The sequence below is a fragment of the Alligator sinensis genome, unplaced genomic scaffold (genome assembly GCF_000455745.1).
Source record: "Alligator sinensis unplaced genomic scaffold, ASM45574v1 scaffold312_1, whole genome shotgun sequence".
Classification (NCBI taxonomy): Eukaryota; Metazoa; Chordata; order Crocodylia; family Alligatoridae; genus Alligator; species Alligator sinensis.
In genome coordinates, this window is record NW_005842029.1 from 1,677,486 (window position 1) to 1,699,663 (window position 22,178).

Sequence of the window (22,178 nt, forward strand, 5' to 3'; positions counted from 1 at the left end):
TCCCTAGTCTTAGAAATCAGTTCTGGTATCTGAGGTTCATTGTTCTGTTCCATTTGTAGAATGGGATGCTGTTGCTGAATTTTTCAAGTTTCAGTAAAGGCTTTTGGATCTTTATTTTATATTAATTTCAAGCTTGGGATTCTCTGGTTCTGGAAAAAATGATCAGGTCATTAGCTAGGATGAAGTGTCATAGACCAATTGAAGATAATAAGGGTATGCCAATATACACTGACAGAAAATTCAGCCTGATATTTTATTTTGCAGAAACTACATTTATAAACCAAAATTGCTATGTATGTTATAATATTAATCACACTTAGGCATGCTATAAATTACTTGGGCAAACGACCACAGAATGCAAGCCATATGCATGGAATCGTGTGCCTGGAACTTCCATAAAAGGGGCTGTCAGTGTAGCTAAAATGTATTCACAGCTCACTAAAGACATGGTGTAACTAAAGTGGTAGTAGTTTATATACTACAAATAACATACTTTAAAATGCAGACTTTATTACTGGGTTTACTGTACATAGAATATATTATAACATTATAAGATATTCACTTATACATCTCAGTGGTATAAAATAAGTTAATGTCCTCTAGAATAATAAAGGTTATGATTCTGATGAGAAATATATACTTAATACTCTCCAAAACCATTAGATTTTAGTCTATTTATTAATAGCAATTTTGAGTTGTTCTGAATTATTATAAGCTCTTGATGTAATTAGGCATGGACAAAAGTTTTGAAACCTTGCTGTGGCATTGTATTGTGTGTACTGCAGGACACAAACTTTTTGTTATTCCAAATCACTGTTGATTTTATAAGGCCATTGTAACCAAAGCTTTTCAGTTCCCTATATATGCCTATTTTTAGCAAGAGACTAACACAATCTATTAAAATCCATGCTGATGATTTCTTCTTTTCACTAATCTTTTTCCGTACTAAATCCAGAATGGAAAGAAAAACATGAAGAGGTTCATATAGGTCTTTCTGCTGATGAACACGTATTTTAATTAGAATATGAAGGGTATGAAAAATATGAAGTAGAGTTACTTTGCTAATAGAAATGTTAAAAAAGATCAGGAAGCACTTGGCAGGCATAACAACAAAACCAAACTGTAGAAGGGGGAACCAGAGGAGAAAATCAGAAAGCTTGTTTTATCTAAAAATAGGTTTTCAGTCTGCCCTTAAGATTATTTATGTTTGTGTCTTGGGTTTAGGCATCAAGACTAAGATTCTCCTTTTTTCAGCACTTTGTGGAAAGGACCAGCCTAACCACTTGCCCTTTCGTTCAGCGGGGTTGACTTAAAAGGCTCAGTTTGGAAATATGCATGCAAAAGTGCTCATGTGTTTTTGTACCAGTGAACCACTTCAAAAGTTTTCCATGAGGGTTCTGTGTTCTCATTTTTCTCTGTCTCCTAGCAGAATCAACATATTCAGGGGTCCTTCTGAGCTAACAACCCATTGGGCTAGTGTAGTTTCTGTGGCCAACAGCACAGGAGAAAGTGAAGTGGTCAGCACAGTTCAGGCACCCTTGACACACAGCCAAATGATCAGGTACCTGTTGACATCTGGGTTGTCTTGGGGCAGTTTTTGGTATATGTCCAAGCAGAACTGGAATTCATGCTTCAGAAGGCATAGTGAAAAGCTGAAACCGCTCTCCTGTCAAGACTCAGGATGTGTGTAGTGACCATCCAGTATTATTTTCCAACAAACTTAAAAAGAGATATGGCCAGCACTAGTTTGTTTGTTATTATTATTACTATTATTATTATTATTACTACTACTAATAATAGTAATAACAATAATAATATGTTTTGAATCTATAATGTTGTGTGCTAGACTTTCCTTACAGAAAGCAGATCTAGGTATTCACATATGTGCATGTTCTCTATTGCTTTAGTAACTGTGGTGCATCCTCTAGCACAGAGGTGGCTGACTTTGACAAACATGCCACAAGAGGCATAGGCACCTTCTGTGTGTGGCATGTGGCAGATTAGATCAGGGGCAGGCAGCACACTCACTTTGTTTGAGTGGGGTACTGAACTTGATTAGGAAACATAGGAACAACCTTTATTTCAATACCAGTAAAGTGTAGATGCATATATATATATATATATATATATCAACAAGCAGTACTAATGAACTGGTTGTTAGTAGGAGGGATCACATGTGGAACCTCTGAAACTTATCCAGAAAGCCTTTACTAGCTCTGTCAGCCAAGGCTGTATCAGACTTATCAACCACTATTTGGCCTAGCCATGGATAGAAGTACACAGAGTGCCAAACCAAATAGGCATGTTATTACATAGTCTCCTCCTTCCCTTGTGAACTGGAATCTTCCCTTTCTGTGTGTTGTGGGAGCAATCTGATGAAGTACAAAACTGTATCAGTTGAGAAACAAGGATGCTATTTAGAGTGGTGATATGTTAAATTCTCATGTGGAACAGAACCATGATCGATGTAATTGGTGACTCAGAGTTTGTTTTTAATAAGACTTATTAATCTTTCCACCCCTGTGTTGTAGATGACAGCATTGCACTCATAGATTGTGAGTAATGGAGACTTTATCAGCGTTTTGGGTTTTTTTTGTTTTTTTTAAGCAAAAAGTATAAAATATTTAGGTTTTGCAGGGAAGCTTAAAAATAATTAAAAAAAAACAACTAACAGCATGGAAGGTCAAGAAGAACGTCAACAGTGTCTTACCATGCTCTAAGGGATATTACCAGATGCTTTCAACATTCCTTTGGCTATTCCTAATAAGGAAAGTTTACACAGTTACTGTCCAGCTATGAGTTTGTATAGCTGTATAGAAGATGGATTTTTTTTTCTGGAGACATGCCCCTTTTTAACCAATCCTTGTGTTTCTTCAAAACAATCCCATTGAAATAAAAAGCAAGGAATCCAGTTACAGTTTGTTTGCATCTCTCCCTCATTCTCACTCCCTCCTCCTTTCTCCCCGCCCCCACACATACCCGTACAGTCACTTTATTACAAAGCTTTCAGCAATACTGAACTCTCTGAGCTCACTTCGAAGCAATGAAATGAAAAGATCTTTTTTTTTTCCTTCAGATTCATGACAGTAGAAGTCTCTGGCAAAAAAGGTATCATGGGAGATACAGCTGTTCCAGCTGATCTGTTTCTCAGACATTTGATATATAATTTCAGGAAAATTACATTATTATGACTTTAGCGCTTCTTTTTTAAAATTTTTATAAAAATTCTAAGTTGGACTTTGCGTTCTTATTCCAAGTCTGTTTTGATCAAAATACAAGGGACACTGGAGACACAACAGAATTTAGTTAATGGGTAAGCAAACAAAATATGTATATGCATCGTGTGGGAGAGATACCAGTAATGGAGTGTTTGAGCTGAATCTGATAATTTACTGTGTTTTAATTTGTACCTGTTTTAGCTGAATTTCAGAAAAACAAAATACTTTTTGCTCAGTAAGAAAAAAATTGGCCTTTAGTCCGTGACTGCCACTTAGCAGGCTCTGAATTCAACAAATTGAAAGCTCTCAAAGACCCTTTATTTTGAGACTGGTTTCATGATCTTGCATGTTTGCTTAACTAGATAGAGCTGAGCAAAACCTATGTAATGAGCAGTGGTATTGCATAATTAAACTAAACTGCACAATTAAGCCATTTAAAAAATCAACTTAATTAGATGGTAGGTTACTTTGAAGTCTGCAATATGTTTATCATTTTCTTTAAGTGTGTGAAGGGTCTGTGGCCCCAGTCTTTGGTAGCTGTGAGCCAAAGTATGCCATTGATAAGTCTGCTTGAAAACAGATTGTATGACATGTATAACTGCATACATTCAGTTTTGGAAAAAAAAAAAACCCAAAACCAAAAAAGCAAACCTTCTGTAAGAGTTGTATTTTATAGATCTAGCTAAAATGCCTCTATGTTCCAGTTAGCTGCATTGAACTGTAGCACAGAATAAGAACTGTTCATGTGCTGGCTCAGTCCATGAGGAGCTTGTAACTCTAGCAATTGTTTCTGTTTTTCATAACAGTGGGAACTTTATGGGCTATTTTTCCCTCTTCCTGTCCAAAATAAATGCACTGTTTAAAACAAAGAATGAAATTGCAGATCAGCTGGCAGGTGTGCAGATTGGACTTGGGGTATTTCATTCTAGGGAGGTAGCTTACAGAAGGTCCCTCTTGTATATTTCATGCTGATATGTTATTTTTTGTTTATTTTAATAACCAATTTTGATCTTCACATTTTAATGCTGCTGTTTAATGAGCATTTTTAACAGGCCTTCTTACTTAATACAGAACGGAGACAGCTTCCAGTAGCACTGTGTTGATTTAGTGTCAGAGCAGGTTTTCATATACTGACTCATCTATCTGGTATCATGTCTTTTTCAAAAGAGTTAAGCACCATCTAGTGCAAAGAAACAGATTTAGGGAGCCCCATTCTGACATTTGACATCATAAGGATTGATAAGGATTGCATCAGGATGTAGAATTGTGTGAATACAATATTTTAGTCAGTGATGCTGCTACAGGCAGAGGCAGGGGCAGGGTGGCCCAGTGCAGCTATGGTATTACTATTTGGGCAGCTAAGGGGCCATTTAATGACCCCTTGTTCTGTACTGCACTACATATATAGATTTAAAATAATCTTATATATGTCTGTACTTTTTATGATTCCATAACTCTTGATTATAGCCTGTGGCAACAGTCATCTCCTTTTTTTAATGGTCATTCCACTAATCAAAGGAAATGGTTTTAGGGCAGTTTTGCTGTCTGCTAGGACTTCCTATTTCACAGCTCATGCCTACCCACCCCAAGCCCCAGATTTTCATTTTAATTTTCACTTGCATGGCCAGAATTGGCCTCCAAATCTAGGACTGTCCTGGCCAAACCGAGATGTATAGTCTACCTAACTGGTAGCCTTTTTTAAGAGTTGCATGGTCCCAAAGCACAGGCTAAATCAACTGAAAAGGAAATTTCCCATAAGGAAACAGTGGTGATTTAGTATGTAAATAAACTGACAAGCCAGAAGTAGGGCACATCACCTTTTACTCTCTATTCAGTAAAGTTGCACTAAGGATCACTGGGTGCATCTACCTGAGATGCTAAAAGCACAGTAGACTAATTCTCCTGTGCATTAGTGTGTCATGGTGAAAGCTGTGCTAATGTACAGGAGAATTAGTCTACTGCACAATAGTGCCACTTAAAAGATATGTGCCGGCGCTAGTGCACAGTAGCGCCAACTACCACACATTAAGTTTAGTACCTGTAATAATATAACATAATTATGGCACATTTAGTACACATGTAGATGTGCCCGCTATTATGCTTTTCCAGTTTAGCTTCCCTGCAAGATTGGTCTCTGCAGGGCAACCTAGTCATTAAGAAAGGTGCTACGGTGGGTGGGAACTGGAATATGCTAAGTAGAACATATGGGAAATACTGGGTCATTGCCAAAAGGCTGCAGCTGACTCAGTGTCATAGTTTTGAGTTATCCAAGGGTCCTGGACACTTTAAATCGACATGTGAGGTATGAGTTATATGTAATGTGCGAGACTGTAAACTTAGAATGGGTGCTAGAACTGTGAAATGAAGATGAATGGGAGGAGCAGTTATGCAGTAAGTGACCTCAAAATTCATAATCAACTAGAGGTATGTATTTATTTTTCAGATGCATGAAATGTGCTTGTCACCACCTCTAGGTATACTGTTCATCAGTACTGAAACAGTTGGAACGCAAGTGACTCAGAAAGCAAAATCAAATGGAATCAAAAGAAAACTCTCCTTATTGTTTTTTTAAAAGGTCACACAAAACCCATCCTTCTCTCAGCACAGATGAAACCTGACACAATAGACAGACCTTGCAACAAGGAAGGCAAAATGTAAGATCTTTGCAGAGTTGAAGGTATTCACCGGCACTTGGAAACCAGCTAAAATCTAGTGCAGCCTGTCGAGTACACTGATATAATATTCACTCTACAAGAAGCAGTACAGACCAACTTCTGCTAGCAGTGTTCAAGCAGAAGTTTCTAGATTGTCTGTGAGGTTAGTCACATTCAGTGTATGTTCTGGAAATCCAGTCTGGAAGGAATAGATATCCCGTAATAATGGGATATTATAAACAGGGATCCTGTTTTCTTCTGACAAAAAAAAATCCCCAATTTTCGGGTTAAAAAAAGGAATCCCAAATCCACATTTTTCCATGATCAAAGTGAAACAATACTGTATATATATATTTATGTATTAGTGGCATTTCATTTTAATCACAGAAAAAATGTGGATTTGGGGTTACCTTTTTAACCTAAAAATTGGGGATTTTTTTATCAGAAAAAAACAGGATCCCTGATTATAAAGGTGCTTGAAATATTTTCAACAAAACATTTATGTCAAAATTGCTGCTTTCTTGAAATGTTTTCTCGGGTCCAGGATGGAAATAAGTAGTGGGGACATAATTTTGAGCACCACCCTTTATTTTTATTTTGCCAACAAATACTTTTTATCTCTATTCAAAGGTCTTTTTGTATAAGTAGGATCAGATTTCACTGAAAAAGTTGTTTTGAACATGGTGAACTGACTTCAAGTACTAAGAGTAGTTTACATTGAATTATAAGATTCATAGTATGCTAGAAGCTAAGTGACTTTGTATTGTATCATTATGGGTAAGGCAAGAGATATGATTAGGGCATATCATAAAGCATTAGATATGAATAATATAGCTTTAATTTGGGCCAGGTACAACCATTATACTTTTTCTGGTTTAGGTGGTTGGAAACTGGTGTATACCTGTAAGAGAACAGCAGTTTGGAGCACAAAATGGCAGATCTTGGTCTAAGATAGACCTGGATCGACATGGTATCAGACTTAATCTATCTAGGTTAGACTGATAAATCAAACTTTGGTACCAAGTTTGTTCACGTATCAAGTTATGTCACTGTCTGCTTGCATCCCTGGTGCCTTTGTGGGCTGCCGGTAACCCCACCCTATGCTTGGCTGCTCTGGTCCTGCCTCCAGCTCTCACAGAGCCGAGTCATCACAGTGCCAGACTGATGACAGGGGAGGGTGGGGAGGAGCACTCAGCTGTGTCCAGCTCCCTGGTGATGTGCTGGCTCTCAGGAGGGGCACGGGAATCCAGCATATAGGGGAGTATGGGGGTCCCTGAGAGGGCTCCTGCACACCCACCTAGGGACCCCATGCCCCCCCACAAGTTCTCACAGTAACAGAGGGCAGACTGGACTGGAGGTGCTGGTCATTGACTACTGATGGGGAAGGGGGAGAGGGGCACTTGCTGTCAGCAATCTCTGGCAGCCCAGGGAGGCCACATATCAAACTGGGAGGTGTGGTCAAGTGCCCTCAACCTGCTGGCCTCAGCCAATGGAGGCAGCCTGCATGCCCCCCCCCCCCCTTCTACCCAATGGGGGCAGCCTGCATGCCCCCCCCCCCCTTTCTTCCCCCTGCTCCAAGGACAAACTTCTGTTTTATTCACTCCTGACCTAACCTAGGGTGCTTACAGAAACTCATTTAGGTTTGAGCGATTCTGCCTCAGGCTTTTTGAATGTCTGTGCCTAGCCCTAATGAACAGTGAACAATGCAGTGAGATCCTGCAGTTTTATTGGAAGCTTCGCAATATTGGGTGTTTCTCTCCCAAAGTCACAGGGTTACATGGGGCATGGGACTTTCCTATTTTTAAGGTAAAATTCTAACTCTCCTGATTGCAGAGAAGAGTTTGAACCTGAACACATGGGAACTGATAATTCTGCATACTTACACGTTGCCTTTTTTTTAATCTTTCTATCAAATATTAGAATAGAATAGAATTGGAGATCATTCCTAACTTCCCACAGCTTTTGTTGAAGTTATCCTGTAACTTGTTATTGAATCAAATCTTTGTGAGTACCCCTACACTACACATGGTATTGGGTCACAATATAAGTACATTACCTTTATATTATCCACACATGGGGCACAATTCACATTTTTTGAGTATGTGCCTAAACCTTGGTAGCACCGTGTCAAAATGTTGAGTACCCTCCTCCAGGGGAAGTTTGCAAATAACTAGGTTAGGCATTTAGCATCCCCACAGAGGCAATGGAGAGACTTCAGAGATACCTGAGAATGGTTCATATTTGTTTATAAGCATTCTATGCAGAGAGAAGGAAATGGTGTGCACCTCCAAAACATGATTCAGAAAGCTTACTGGTTTTTACAGGTAGCCATAGGAAAGATGACTCCATGGGGACTGTCTGAATTCCTGCCCCTCTCAAGCTGTCCATTACATACTGTGCTTTACTTGTGATTCACCATACCTAGTTGCATTTATGAGATCATATGATGTTTCTGATGACAGACGTTTCATGACTGATGATGGTAGTGTGTACCTTTTCCCCAGCAACCTACTCATTAAAGCACTTGCCCTAGAATTGGAAGACATAGGCTCTCCTCAGCCTGAATGAATTCAAACCCATATCTACCACCTTGCAGGAGAATGTGCTATTCACCAGGCACTTTCACCCATCCTGGGGAAGCTGAGCCATTGGGAAGGCGACATGGGTGGAGCTAGAATTTTAAAAAGGTGGGGCGGGGGGTGCAGATGAGGTGCATCATCACATATAAAACAACATGTATTTCTTTCCTGTTAAAAATAAACTAGAAGCTTTATTAATATGCTAGGGTCCTAGGGCTGTATTATTAAGTTTAAAATTGAATCAAAAAGAAATATAACTTCATTGGAATGAATTAAAAACAACCTGCAGGGCTGTGAAATAGGAGCTTCATTAGAATTGCGGCAGCTAACAGCAGAATTGCAGAACAAAGTATAACTCGATTGCTTGACCATTAAAAAGATGAGGGGGAAGTTTGCACCTGTGGAATAGAGTTTAGAAGGGATGGGGTAGATTACAATAACCATGAAGTCAGTTAACTCCTTCAGCATTTCCTGACTAAAAATGCTGCTGCTGCTGTCAGGCAGTTAGCTTTAAACTTTGGGTGGAGCAGAAATCAAAGTGGGATGCAAGCACAACAGTGCACCCTCACTGGATTCTCTGCTGGAAGCCAAGAGTGCAAGAATCAGGAGGTCAGGAAGAAAATAAACAAGGAGACTGGCTCTGATTAATGGTTAGGGCAGGGGGTTTCAACCGTTTTTAATAAGTGTACTCCCAGCAGCCCCCTTTTTAATAAGTGTACCCTTGGGTCGGGGGGAGTAGTGAGCGGCTAGACGCCAAGTGTGGGGAGGGGGGAGTGGGTGGTGAGCAGCTGAATGCTGAGGGTGGGAGCGGGAGGGGGTGGCAAGCAGCTGGATGCCGTGGGGCTGACGGGGAATGACAAGTGGCTGGATGTGGAGCAGGCGGGTGGCAAGCGGTGGCAGTATGACATCTGTGTGGCCCTGTTCTCACCCTGCCCTGGCCCTGCATCAAACAGTAGATGTGAACCTAATGAAGCATTTCCATTCCTAACAGCCACGCTTCAAATGAGAAATCTTATACATTCTCCTACTTTCTTTTTTCATTGTATATATTTTCCCTTGCAGTTTTCAATTTTAATCAATTTCCATTTCAGGCCTACCAGAAATCTCCTCAGATTATGTATGTGCTTGGACATACCAGAAAGCATTAATGACATCTTTCCGAGAGAGGCTCAGAGAATAAGGATTAGCAGGGCAAAGCCCTCCAGTGGCATGAATTCTCCCTTCTATGTTAATGGATTTAACTGGCTGAGTTGGTGGTGGTGAATTTAGTTTGGTATCTTGATGTATCATTATAAATCAATATTGCATGCTATAAATATTGGATTCTGTGAACACAAATATTTGGACACTCCAACGGAGTCTTGAGAGGTCTTAATGATCTAAATTAGCATGGGCCAACCTTTTTGACAGGAGTGCCGCAAATTAACCCTTGTGCCCTCCCTGAGTAGTACGATCCCCTTTCCAATCCCAATCTGCTGCCCTGCTTTAAGCCTCTTGCCCTATCTGCCACTGTGCTGCTTGCCACCTTCTTGATCTGCTGTGTCAGGCTTGTCCAACGTATGGCCCATGGGCCGCCATGCAGCCTGCCAAGGCATTTTCTATGGCCCGTGGTGCTGCGACAGGAAACGAAAGTAAACATGGGTTACTTTCGTTCCTGCCCCTTGTCCCTCCCCCAGCCCCTCAGCAACTTCCTAATGGCTGCTGAAGGGCTGGGGAAGGGACAAGGTTCCAAGACGCACCGTGTCAGCTTGACGTTGCTGACATGGTGCATGTGGGAAGAGGAGTAGCCATGTGCTTCTTGGGACCGGATTAGCCCAGCTGGAGCAGCAGGGGGCTCAGCTGCACTTAGGCAGGGGGAAAATGCAGCTGAGCCCCTGCCGCTTCAGCTAGGCTCCTCCCCTCCCGCGGGGGACCAGGCTCTCATCCCCTCCCGAGTGGCACATGGCTCCGCCGCCACTTCTGCTGGCCTGTGCAGACCTGGCCCGCCTCCTCCCGTCCCCAGCACCACGTGGGGAAGCCACCGCTTCCCGGCCTGAGCAACTTGTCACTCCCCGCCCACAAGCGAGAGGCAGCCCAGCTTGGCCGCCCAGCCCCGGATTGTGGAGCTGGCGGAGGCGGAGCGGCTCGGGCAGGTGCCTCCTCCCACTGGGCTGTCGGCATTGGCCACGCCATGCGGGGCAGCCCCAGGCTTGGGCAGAGCCTGCATTCACTGCACCCTGAGGTGCCGCCCGGCCCCGGCTCCAGCTCCCTCCAGCCTGGCGCAGCGCGGTGATGCGGACCCGCGGAAGCAGCATGGTGGCCGGGCTTGCCCTCGTCATCTGCCTCTGCTGCCTCCTGCCCGGCCAGGGTGCCACAGGTAGTGCCGGGCCGGGCCGGGCCGGGGTTGGGGCAGGAAGATGGTGCTTCCACCGGGGCTGGGCCGGTGACTGTGGTCTCCCAGCACCTGTGTGTGTGTGTGGGGGGGGTGGTCCTTGCCTTTCACAGGGGAGGGAGGCTCAGCTCTGACCCCCATCTCCTGGGGCTGAGGCTTTAACCTCAAAGCCTGGTCTTCTCTCCTGGGAGTGGGCTGTGCCCACATCCCAGAAGCCAGGTGCTGGAGCATTACAAAGGAAGGCAAAAACCTCCACAGTGTGCTCTAATCTGACCATGGGGTAAAATTCCTTCCTGACCCCAAATTTGGCGATCAGTGGGACCCCGAGCAGAGGGGCAAGACCTGGGCTCGGCAACGCTTTTTGGGCAGTGCCAAAAACACCCGCAGCCTTGACTTATAAAATGTTGGCGTGCCAGTGGCAGACAGCGGGGGAGCCACAAGGGGCTCTATCGTTGTTGTGGCAGCACATCTCTGGCCCTTTCCCTGAAGTCTGCCCCGAGGCACACGTGCCAAGCAAAATGCCTTTGTGTGCTATGCTCTGGCACCCATGGAAAGGGTTGCCTACCTCTGGACATAACCCTCTATCCAAAATCCTCTGGATTTGGTCCCAAAAGGAGCATTGGCACACCTCAGTCAAAGTCCCTAGCCTCGGCTGTAGCCAACACCCAGTACCTCTGAGGAAGACTTAAAAACACCCTAGCACATATAGCAGAAAAGGGAAGGGTGGTGTTGGGGGCAACCAGCAAAGCCCAGAAGCATGAGAAGTACCCATAGTAGAACATAGGCATAGCTATGCCTAGATCAGGGGTAGGCAAAATATGGATTTTAAACCACATTTCCAGACCCATTTAATTGTCACTTCCTGCAACTTCATTGGTGTCAAAGGTCACGTGACATCTTCCTGATGTGATGCCTTTTCCTGTGAGGTCTTTGAATATGGCTCACCAGCCCACTGGGTGATAAAAAGTTCGTGATCTGGCCCCACATTCAAAAAGGTTGGACACCCCTGTGTTATGTGGTACATACAGAGGTTACCCATGCCACTTGTGACATGCTTGCTGATCTAAATGATGACATTCATGGCCACCCCTGATCTAAATGATTCATATTGTGCTTATTTTACACAAACAACAGCTCTGTTATAGACTTCTTTTTGGAAATCTAAAGGCTTGTTAAAAAGACTTCTCTATGAGGGATTCAACCCATAATTGCCCTTGTGTTGCAAATGTTTTAATCTTGAAATCATGTGAAGAAATAAGATAGGAACACTGTAAGATCTTTTCCCCTTCCCTTTCTCTACTCTACTTATAGTGCCCTGTAAGAAAATGCTCCGACCCATAGCCACTCTTTATTTCATAGTAATGTTAGTAGAGCTTTATTTTCCTGATAACTGGTAGTCACTAACCATTTTTTTTTTGTTATTATTATTTGCTGAGGGCTAATTCATGTCATTTTCCTAAGTAATATTTCTCTGGTGTGGGTGTGAATTCAGTCTCCCTTGTGGATGATGCCAGCTGTCCAGTATCCTACTAGTCTTGCCTTGTTATACAGAACTTAGCAACGTGTATCCTGTATTCATCCAATTCCACTTGGCAATCACAGGGTTGTTTGCAAGAAAGACAGATAGCTGAGAGTAAATGAGTATATGTCTGCCTAGGAATTGCCACATAAAAGTTAATTACTATGTAAACCAACTAACAACTAAGAGAATACTTTATACAGTCCAGTCTCTTGCCAATACTAACAGATTTCCTTGATTTAATGCATAGTTTATTATTCACTGCATAAATACAATACTTTAGTAAAATATTTCTTCATATTCAGAGGGTGATAATAATCAGTTTTGGCACAGAGGTCCAAAATGTATTAAAATCATACAATAGGTATTGTTTGCAAAGATCCTGACTTTTAGGGAACATGCACTGCATGGGCATTTTTGTCATTATATTAAATGTTGTGGATGGAATGATGACCCCATTGAGAACACCCTGTGAATTTTGCCATTCATGGCACTGGGGCCAGGATTTTGCTCGGTGGGTTGAAATAGTTAGTAAAATCAGCATTTCCTGTTGTGTAATTGGCTTGGTGTTCAGACTTTATTATGGATGTTTCTGAGACACATACAGCTGAGTTCTCCTATATATATCTTGTTATTAAAGTTTATTCTGAGTATACATTTCTGAATTTTTATCTTTTGCTTGCTATCATTCCTTAATCCGCCATGCTGTCAGACACCACTGGGGCTCCCAACAAAGACTAGAACGTCTTCAGTACTCCCAAGAGTAAGCATTTGGAGCTATTTCAAAAGGGAAAGTTGGAGTGCAGAGCAGCTGTTATGTTTTAACAGTTACATGTGTCGAAGCCGGGAACAACAGCAATGTAGCAAAAGAGCTCCACCTTTAAAACAGCATTGCCGTGTTATTCAAGGTTAAACTGGAGTAGTCATGCTACGTTTATATCCTGGCTTATGTACACTTAACTGTTAGAACTTAACAATTGCTGCCTGCTCCTAATCAGCAGCTAGCCTTTTGAAATGGCATCAAATATATGTTTGTTCATACCCTAAATGGGTTGCATTAATTTATAAGGATACCTAGAGGCTACCCTGTTGGCAGGGAACACTTGATGTTTGACGCTATTTTCTAGGGGGAGCTAGAAAAGTGTGACCTAGGCCCCTGGCAGACATGTAGATGAAGGAGTGATGGCTCCTGATGTGGAATCCCCACAAACATGTTTCCTGCCATTCCACCCTTATGTGGCAGGACATGTAATTGTAGCATCCAGCATCAGATCCAATCACACCTTATTACCGGTACAGGGGAAGCCTGGGTTTATGATTCTGGACTCCTGCACCAGCAAGTTCCTGTGGCTGAGAATCACATCAGCTAATGGGGCTCCCACCCAGGGGTGCATACCGGGGAACGCACCATGTGCTTCCACAGCTGGGAGTCCCAGCCTGGCCACACATTTTATTAATGGCATGAAAGGAACCAGCCACAAAGTTAGTACGTATTTTAATAATGTATAGCAATTAACAATTTAAGATGTGATTTATCATGACTTAAATGTATAACTTCTGACTGGTTTATCGTGACTTAAATGTGACATGTGCCGGGGGCCATAAACAAGCTGCTCCACATTATTACCTGCAAGTAACTACCTCATATTGGGTAGTTACAAATCCCCCCAAAATCATCTAAGACAGTTTTAGGTACTCAGTGGAACAAAGGATTTCCCCCTTTAGTCATTTACAGCCATAATGGTCATTTAGTGCTATTTACTTTTCACTTTTTTCTTAATTCCCCTCTTTTTTCCTGCTTATCATTCTGTTAATTCTGTAGGACTATATATTTACAGGAACTAGTAGCTTTCCTTTAGTTGGTTTTATTGCTGAATACAAATTGCAATAACTGGAAAGCAAGGAAGGGAGAGATTAGAGGTACAGACAGGAAAACTGTGTTATGGGAATATAAACTGACAGAATCTAAAGTGCCTCTGGTTGAGAAATCTGGAAATAATTTTAGAGTTGAAATAAATTACCAATGTAAATGAAAGTTTTACAAAGTGGCAATTGTATACTTAGTTTCCTGAAAATTACAGAAGAAATTAAGCAAAGAAAGTTAAAACTATGTAATACTATATCTGTTATGTGTCATGTTTTCCATAGGCTGCCTGTACATAGGAGCTGCTCTAATCAAAACACGGGCAGCATCTCATGAGTTTAGCATCCTGCATTTCAAAGTGGTGGTGGGGGGGCCTTTAATAAAGCTCGTGTGACAAGCTTTCATTAAAGTGCCCCTGCTACCATTTTCAAATGCACAGGAATGCTGAATGCATGAGACACTGCAGCATGCTGGAGTGTTCTGAATCAAGATGAATTGAATCTGCTCTGACACATTCCAATCAGAACACATGGAGCATGTGTAAAAGTGCACATAGGTTGGAAAGCACCTTAGGACATCAGCTAGTTCCACCCTCTGCTAAAACAGGACCATTCCCAAATATAGGGCTATCCCAAGGCTTTGTCTAGCTGGATCTTAAAAATCTCTAAGGATGTGGCCTCAGTAGTGCCTCACTTCCCTTGATCTGCTGGTAATGCTCTTCCTAATATAGCCCAGTATGCCCTTACCCTTCTTTGCAACAAGGGCACATTTTTGGCTTATATTCAGCTTATTGTCCACTATAACCCACAGCTGTCCTGGATTCTTTTTCCCCTCAGACAGGCCTCCCAGGGGATCCTGCCCACCAGTTCCCTGATTCTGCTTTTCTGAAGTCCAGGGTCCTTATTCTGCTGCTCTCCTTCCTTCCTTTCATCAGGATCCTGAACTTAATCACCTCGTGGTCACTGCTGCCCAAGCTGCCATCCATTATTACATTCCCCACCAATTCTTCCCTATTTGTGAGCAGCAAGTCAAGAAGAGCATGGCCCCTAGTTGGCCTTTCCAATACTTGTACCTGGAAGTTGTCCCCAGCACTCTTCAAAACTTCCTGGATTGCTTGTGCACTGCTGTATTGCCCTCTCAGCAGATGACAGGGTGATTGAAGTCCCCCATGAGAAGCAGGGCCTGTGATCAGGAAACTTCTGGTAGCTGTTTGAAGAAAGCCTCATCCACCTCATCCTCCTGGTTTGGTGGTCTACTACAGCACACACCCACCACATCATCATCCTTGTTGCTCTCTCCTGTGACCCTGACCCAGAGACTCCAGTTTCATACTAGAGCTGAGCAATCATACAGATTTTTTTACCTGAAGTGGAATTCCTCCTCCTCTTCTCCTCTGCCTGTCCTTTCTGAACAGTTTGTACTCATCCATGACAGTGCTTCAGTCATGCAAGGTGTCTCACCAAGTCTGTTATTCCAATCACATCGTAGTTCTGGAACTGTTTGAGGACTTCCAGATCCTCCTGCTTGTTTCCTAGGCTCCGTGCATTCATGTACACACACCTGAAGTAACTAGCCAATTGCCTTACTTTTTCCCCTGTTGCCCACTCCTGCTTGTGCTTCCTCCAGGTCACCTGCTTCCCCACTTACCTTAGGGCTTTTGTTTCCATACCCTGGCAAACCTAGTTTAAAGCCCTCTCACTAGGTTAGCAAGTCTGTCTGTGAAGATGCTCTTCCCTTTCTTTGTCAGATGGATCCCATGCCTCACCAGCAATCCTTTTTCTTGGAAAAAACATCCTGTAGGCAAAGAAGCCAAAGCCGTGCTGGCAGCACAATCTGCACAGCCATGCATTGATCTGTAGGATGTGTCTGCTCTTGCCCAGGCCCTTCCCCTCGACCAGAAGGATCGAGGAGAACACCACCTGAGCCTCTCTGCCCTTCACCATTGCACCCAGAGCCCTGCAGTAACTTTTGATCTGCTCAGAGTCGTCCTTGACAGCATCATTGGTGCCCACATGGCTGAGCAGCATGGGGCATGTCTACATGCTGCTGTATGACGTTGCTACAGTGCCATGCTTTAGTACTTCCTTTTGGAAATATACACCCATGTGATCACTACGTCACTGTAGCATGCCCTGCAACGGCCTAGCGCACTGCTACGTTGCCATGGGGTGGCATGTAGACTTGCCTATGAGGTAGTCATCTACCAAGGGGGCCGGATGAGTCTCGGTAATCCCTCCATGACATCTCAGCTCCAAGCAAGCAGCAGATTTGCTGAGACAACAGGTCAGGCTGGCAGATGGATACCTCCATCACCTGCAGAAGGGAGTCTCCAACCACCACCATCTTTTGTAAAAACCACAATTTTTACAGAGTGCTGGGCACATCATTAAATTTAAGTCCTGATTCTGGATTTTTGAAGAATTTAAAAGTGAGAATGTGGGCTGTTTGATTGTCTACACTGATTTTGTTTAGGTTTAAAAATACAGGGGGGAAATTTTTACAGTAACTATTTCCTAAATCCCACTGATTTTCACTTACATTCTTTTGGAAATATAGGCCATAATAGAAATTAGCCAAAAACATATTTTTTAAAAACCAGCAATGGTTTCTTACTATGAGATTATGCTCAGAATTTGAATGATATTTACAAGGAGCTTGGAAAGGGTGGGAAGATTTTCAAAGGCACAAATCTTCCCCTTAATGACTAAGTCATCTGTTCTGGTATTTCAGTTATTTATGTGATAAGTAAACTGCTCATTTTTGTGGAGGAAAAAAGATGTTAGCAGGAGGGCAATGAGAAAAATATAATAGAAGCTGAGAGGACTGCTGAATGAGAGAGGTGATTAATTGACAGAAGTTACAAGGGCAAGGTTTTAGTATGGTTTTTCCTTAATTTTTAAATGATATAATTTAATTAACAAGATGTGTTCTGTGTTGTACTTGTTTTTTCCACCACATCACCTTTTTTGGATAGAATATTTTGTGGGGAGAAGGACTATATCTTTCTTGGAATTTGGAAAGTTCTGAGTTCACTTCATGCCATGCTGCAATCTAACGAGCAAAGCAGTGATGTATGTGTGTGGCAGTACATGTGCATGAATACATTTTCAAAAGTGAGTAGTTTAGATACTCAGAAAAATACTCTTCAGGAGTCCTCCCTGGAGTAGGTTGACTATTCATCCCAGTTCGGCCAGGACACTTCAGGATTCTGTAGGCCAGTCCTGGCCGGTTGGTCAAAACCATGGGCTAGTCCAGTGGGGAGGCAGAGTAGCATGAGCAGGTGGCTGGGCAGGTACCGCTGCTCCTGTGCAGGAGCAAGGCAGGTGGACTGGAGCAGGTGCCACCACACCTGTATGTGGCATGTCCTTGCTCCTGCACAAGAGCAGTGATGCCTGCCCAGCCACCTGACTGGCACACCGTGCTGCTCTGCCTCCCTGCTAGACTCCTGCTCAGGGCTTTTGACCAACCAGCTGGGACCAAGTTATGGAATCCTAGAGTGTCCTGGCTAAAGTGGGACATACGGTCACCCTACCCTTGATCCTCACCAAGGTTACATTTCCACTCGGTAACCTTGCATAAATTTTGAACTGGGAAGAGCAAGTTATTCTGGCCAGCCTATACCCAATGCTCTGTGGCACAGGAGAGTCTCCCAAAGCTGTGCCAAGTACAGTGTGCTCTCCCTCAATGCCCAGCATCTAGTTCCCTCCTTGCACAGCAGACTTCCACTTGTATGACCACCAAGGTAGAGTTTCCTCCTTCATAGAAGATGTGATGTTTTTCATGGGCAGTGTGAGAAGAACATGGTCTATTTTTCTTATTACTATTCATGTATTTGTATTATGATCCTAGTACAGGTCTGTACTTTGTTTTTGTGTTATAGTAGAATAGGTTATGTGTTATACTAGCTTAGGTCTTAGATGAGATACACTATGCATGTACATTGTTAGAGCCCTTAGCCTGCAGAATTTGAAATTTATATAGGCCAGACAGACAGAGTCTGGGATAAAGGAAGTATTATTATCCCATTATACAACTGGGGAATAGAGACATGGCTTGATTAAGTAACTTCCACAAAATACACAAGGAACTCTGTGGCTAAGACAGCAGCTGAATCCAAATCATGAACCTGAGGGCAGTGCCTTAACCATAAAACCTCCCTTCCCTTCAGTACTGTGCGAACAATTACATTTTCTAGGTTCTGACTTCTACCTGTTCTGTCTCCAGTGCTCGCACAACCATAGTGCCTAGGGAAATCATTCTTGACAAGAGTGCCGTGAAATCTTTTTAAGCATGCTGTGGGATGCCACATGATATTAGTATAGTTAGGTATGCAAACACCTTTATACAATTCATGAGATAAACTCAGTGATTTCACATAGGAAGCCATAGCATTAAAACCCTTCTGACATGTTGTAGCATTTCTGAGTTCTTTGCAGCAGAAGAATTGTTCTATTTTCTGTAGTTAAAAAATAAGTGAAAACTAAGAGCTGACATTTTCTGAGGGGTGCCTTGAATCTAAAAAGGTTGAGAACCACTGGCTTAGGGCCTTAGGACACCAGGACTCCACTGTGCCAGCTGCCGGCAAGTCACAACACAGTTATTATTTATTCTTTATATATAGTGTTTTAGTGAAATCTTTACTCATATTGAGAAGGTAAGATAGATCAATACTGACACAGAAGTCCAAAATGTAATAATGTCTTATGATAGATATTGATTACAAAAAATACTGACCTTTAGGGAACATTCACAATAATTGCTTTTATCTCATGATATTAAATTTTTGCCTCATTCTGAAGAGCTTATAAATTTAGATCTTTCATAAGCACTAAAGTATACAATATACAGTAAGCCAAAGAAAAACCTACTAGATAAATTTTGAAGTCTTAGAAGAAATAATAGATATAAATGAAATATAAATTTACAGTATATATTATAGTAGAAGTTTGAGACCTCTAACTTACCTTTCATTATGCAAAACATGCTAGCTTAGGAATTGTGTAAAGTGTATATGTTGGTTTGGCCTGTAGAAAACATTTTGATAGCTATTTGCCAAATAAAACAGACAGTTTCAAGCAAATATTTCTTGGATCTCTCTTTTATAGTAGATTAGGAGATTCCATGGGGCCTAACAAAGCATATTCCAAAATACTTTAGTTAACTACAGTCATGTGTTCTGTTAACCTCATAAAATCCATGTTAAATTGACAGAGAAGAGAATTTATCAGTTACAATGTGTGAAAGATTAATGTTTTCTTTGATGAGCAGAAAATAGATTGGATGATTCCAAATTTTTATTATCATGTGTTATTTTATCTCCCTGAGTGTAGCTTTTCCAGACACATTGCATTCAGCCATACCAATGTTAGTTGTTGTCTTGCTAACAAAGCATTATTAGACCTTTAGTTTGAAAGCATGCAGACTTTAGATAAAATTCTCCTACAGCAAGAAGCAGCACTGAAGATCTGAGAAATCTCTTATGTAAGTCTGTTCTAAATCCATGTCCTAACAGGAAAACTGGAGACAGTGTGCTGTATCAAGTTGCCATCGTGCATGCCAAAATAAGCCTTGTTCATTGCTGTCCATTAAAGATGAATGCATCACTCTTCACAGAATAAGGAATAAGAATCATGTGTCTATGCCAATTCCAATTTATCAGTATTTATTATTTGCATGGGAATAGTTCCTATTACCGTCTTCTGCTAAGTGATATACTGAAACAGAAAAAAGACTGTCCTTAAGAGCATAATCTAAGGCCAGGTACAGACATTACTTTTTTATCAGTATAAGTGATCGGAAACTAGTCTATACCCATAAGAGAACAAAAGTTCAGCGCACAAAACCAGTCTATACCCATAACAGAACAGAAGCTTGGTGCACACAGACTCTTTTAAAAATGGTGATCTAAACTTAAAAATGATCTAAACTACTCTGCTTACAGAAAACCATGTAACTTAAATCGATTCCAACCTTGGGCTTTTTAAATGTCTGTCTCAAGCCTAAGTGTCTAAATTATCATATTTTCTTCAGTTCCTGCCATAAACTTAGATACCAAAGTTATAAGCAGGGTATAAATATCATACATAGATACTAATGCTATTTTCAAAAAAGTATTCATCAAAATTTAGATGAGTGATTCTCAACAAGGACATCACAGTTGCCTGAAGTGCCTTGAGAATCTTTCAAGGATACCACAGGGTACCATTGCAATGTTTACACTGTTAGTTGTGCAAACATAATTCCCAAAATAAACCCAGTGTTAAAACGCTCTGATCTGTTGGAGCCTTTCTGAGTTGGTTGCAAATGCCTGTATTATATTTCTATAGTAAAAAAACTAGTGAACACTGGAAGCTGGTATTTTCCAAGTGGTGCCTTGAGTCTAAGGAGAGATGTCTTGACCCTAAAAATTTTGAGAGCCACTGGTTTAGATATTATGGTGTTTAGTAGTATTACTCTTACAAGAGACAAAGATATAAAAATAAATAGAATGATACATGCCAAGGTACCTATTGTAGTGTTTGAGGGCATTTTTATTTCTGTAACTACATAATTGTAAGTGTAAAACATATGGACATGATATGCCTGTAAGGATTTGGTTGCATACATCTGTATTTCAAGCGTTTTTTCTTTTGTGGGGAAAAGGTTAGATAGACAGTTGTTTTCTTATTTGTTGTCTGTTCTTGATCATTTTTAACTGTAAATGATAACAGCTCTTAAAAAAATGTAAACATTCTTCTGCTAGTGTTGTGACTGTGGGCTCTGCAACACCTACCTCATTTGGTTAGCCTGAGTTTAAGCTCATTGGGTTTGGTTTGCGTGGCATAACAAACCTTCAGTTTGAAATTGCACAACCCAGCTATGTGACAATAAACTGTTCATAAAATATCAACAGAGGGAGGAGAGGAGAAGGAAGAAGGGAAAGGAATAGGCTGCAAATTCTTGTTATGTGTGTGTAATATCTTAAATATGTGCAGTGTAATTTATTTGTGTACTAGATATGCCTGTATATTTTGTATAAGGAGCTGATAGATACCCCTATATCATGGTTTTGTAATCATTTTCATTTTAAAAGATTGTTGTGAAGAAGTACCTTTTGATAAGCCCTGAAATACTTCATGCACAGTCAATATACCTATAACGCAAAGTAAAATAAAGTGTAGTATATGTTTACATCATACTTTGCATATATCATTGTCTCAGTGTAGCTTGAATAGTCAGTGCTGGTGCAACAAAGTTCCTGGCCTTGCTTGCCACTGGGCTCCAAACTCTTCACCCTTGCTTTCAGACTCTCAGGGTCCTGCCCCTTTACAGCTATCTCACCTGTCACAGCTTGATGTTCTAGTTTCATAAGGACTCTGCCCCAGGAAGTGGATGCAGGTTTTGGGGTTGGTCTTTGTCTGAATCTGGGCCCTTCCTGGCCTTAGCTCACTTTTAATCTAGCTGGTTCCCACTGCCTGGAGTTTACTGCACCAGGATCCTAGGTTCTTGAGCTCCAGCTCTGGCACCTCGTGGGCTCTGGGCCATTTGACACCTAAGCACACCCCTTGTGGACACAGGAATTACACTCCCCAGTTTTTGCTGTAAGATATCCAGTCCTCTGACATGCTACAGTCTTCCCTCTAAATGTATTTGGACCTGTACTCAGCACCCCAGGGTTCCAGGCCCCCAGAGTGTGCTGAGCTGGGTGCCCCTGCTGCAACTTAGTGGCCTCCAATGTGACCCTTACAGCCACACCAGTCCTCCAATCCAAATTTAAATCAAAAGCATGAGCATCTGCTCCCAAAACATAAAGCTCACAAAACACGAGCTCCCCTGTCGGGGTTAATTTTACCCTGCAATAGAACCAATGGAAAAGATTCAAGGCCGCCTTCTTGTGTTGCTCACAGTGCAGGGTCTCTTCTGCCCTTCCGTGGCAGAAAGTCTTTTCTGCCAGAGTCTGGACTGGCTTCTCCCTGGAGCTCTGCCTCCTGTGG

At 41.9% G+C, this 22,178-nt stretch overlaps 1 protein-coding gene across 5 annotated transcripts in view; it reads left to right on the forward strand.

Annotated features, from left to right (window-relative positions):
* The window catches only part of ARHGAP6 (Rho GTPase activating protein 6), a 575,699-nt gene that overhangs the window by 422,455 nt on the left and 131,066 nt on the right, over positions 1 to 22,178 (forward strand). Inside the window, exon 1 of one of the 5 annotated variants that reach the window (XM_006022310.3) lies at positions 3,102 to 3,313. The exons of the other annotated variants lie outside the window; for them this stretch is intronic. The gene's annotated coding sequence lies outside the window, so the exon portion shown is untranslated. Of the gene's footprint in view, positions 1 to 3,101; positions 3,314 to 22,178 lie in introns of those variants that run through there. 5 annotated transcript variants of the gene reach the window in all.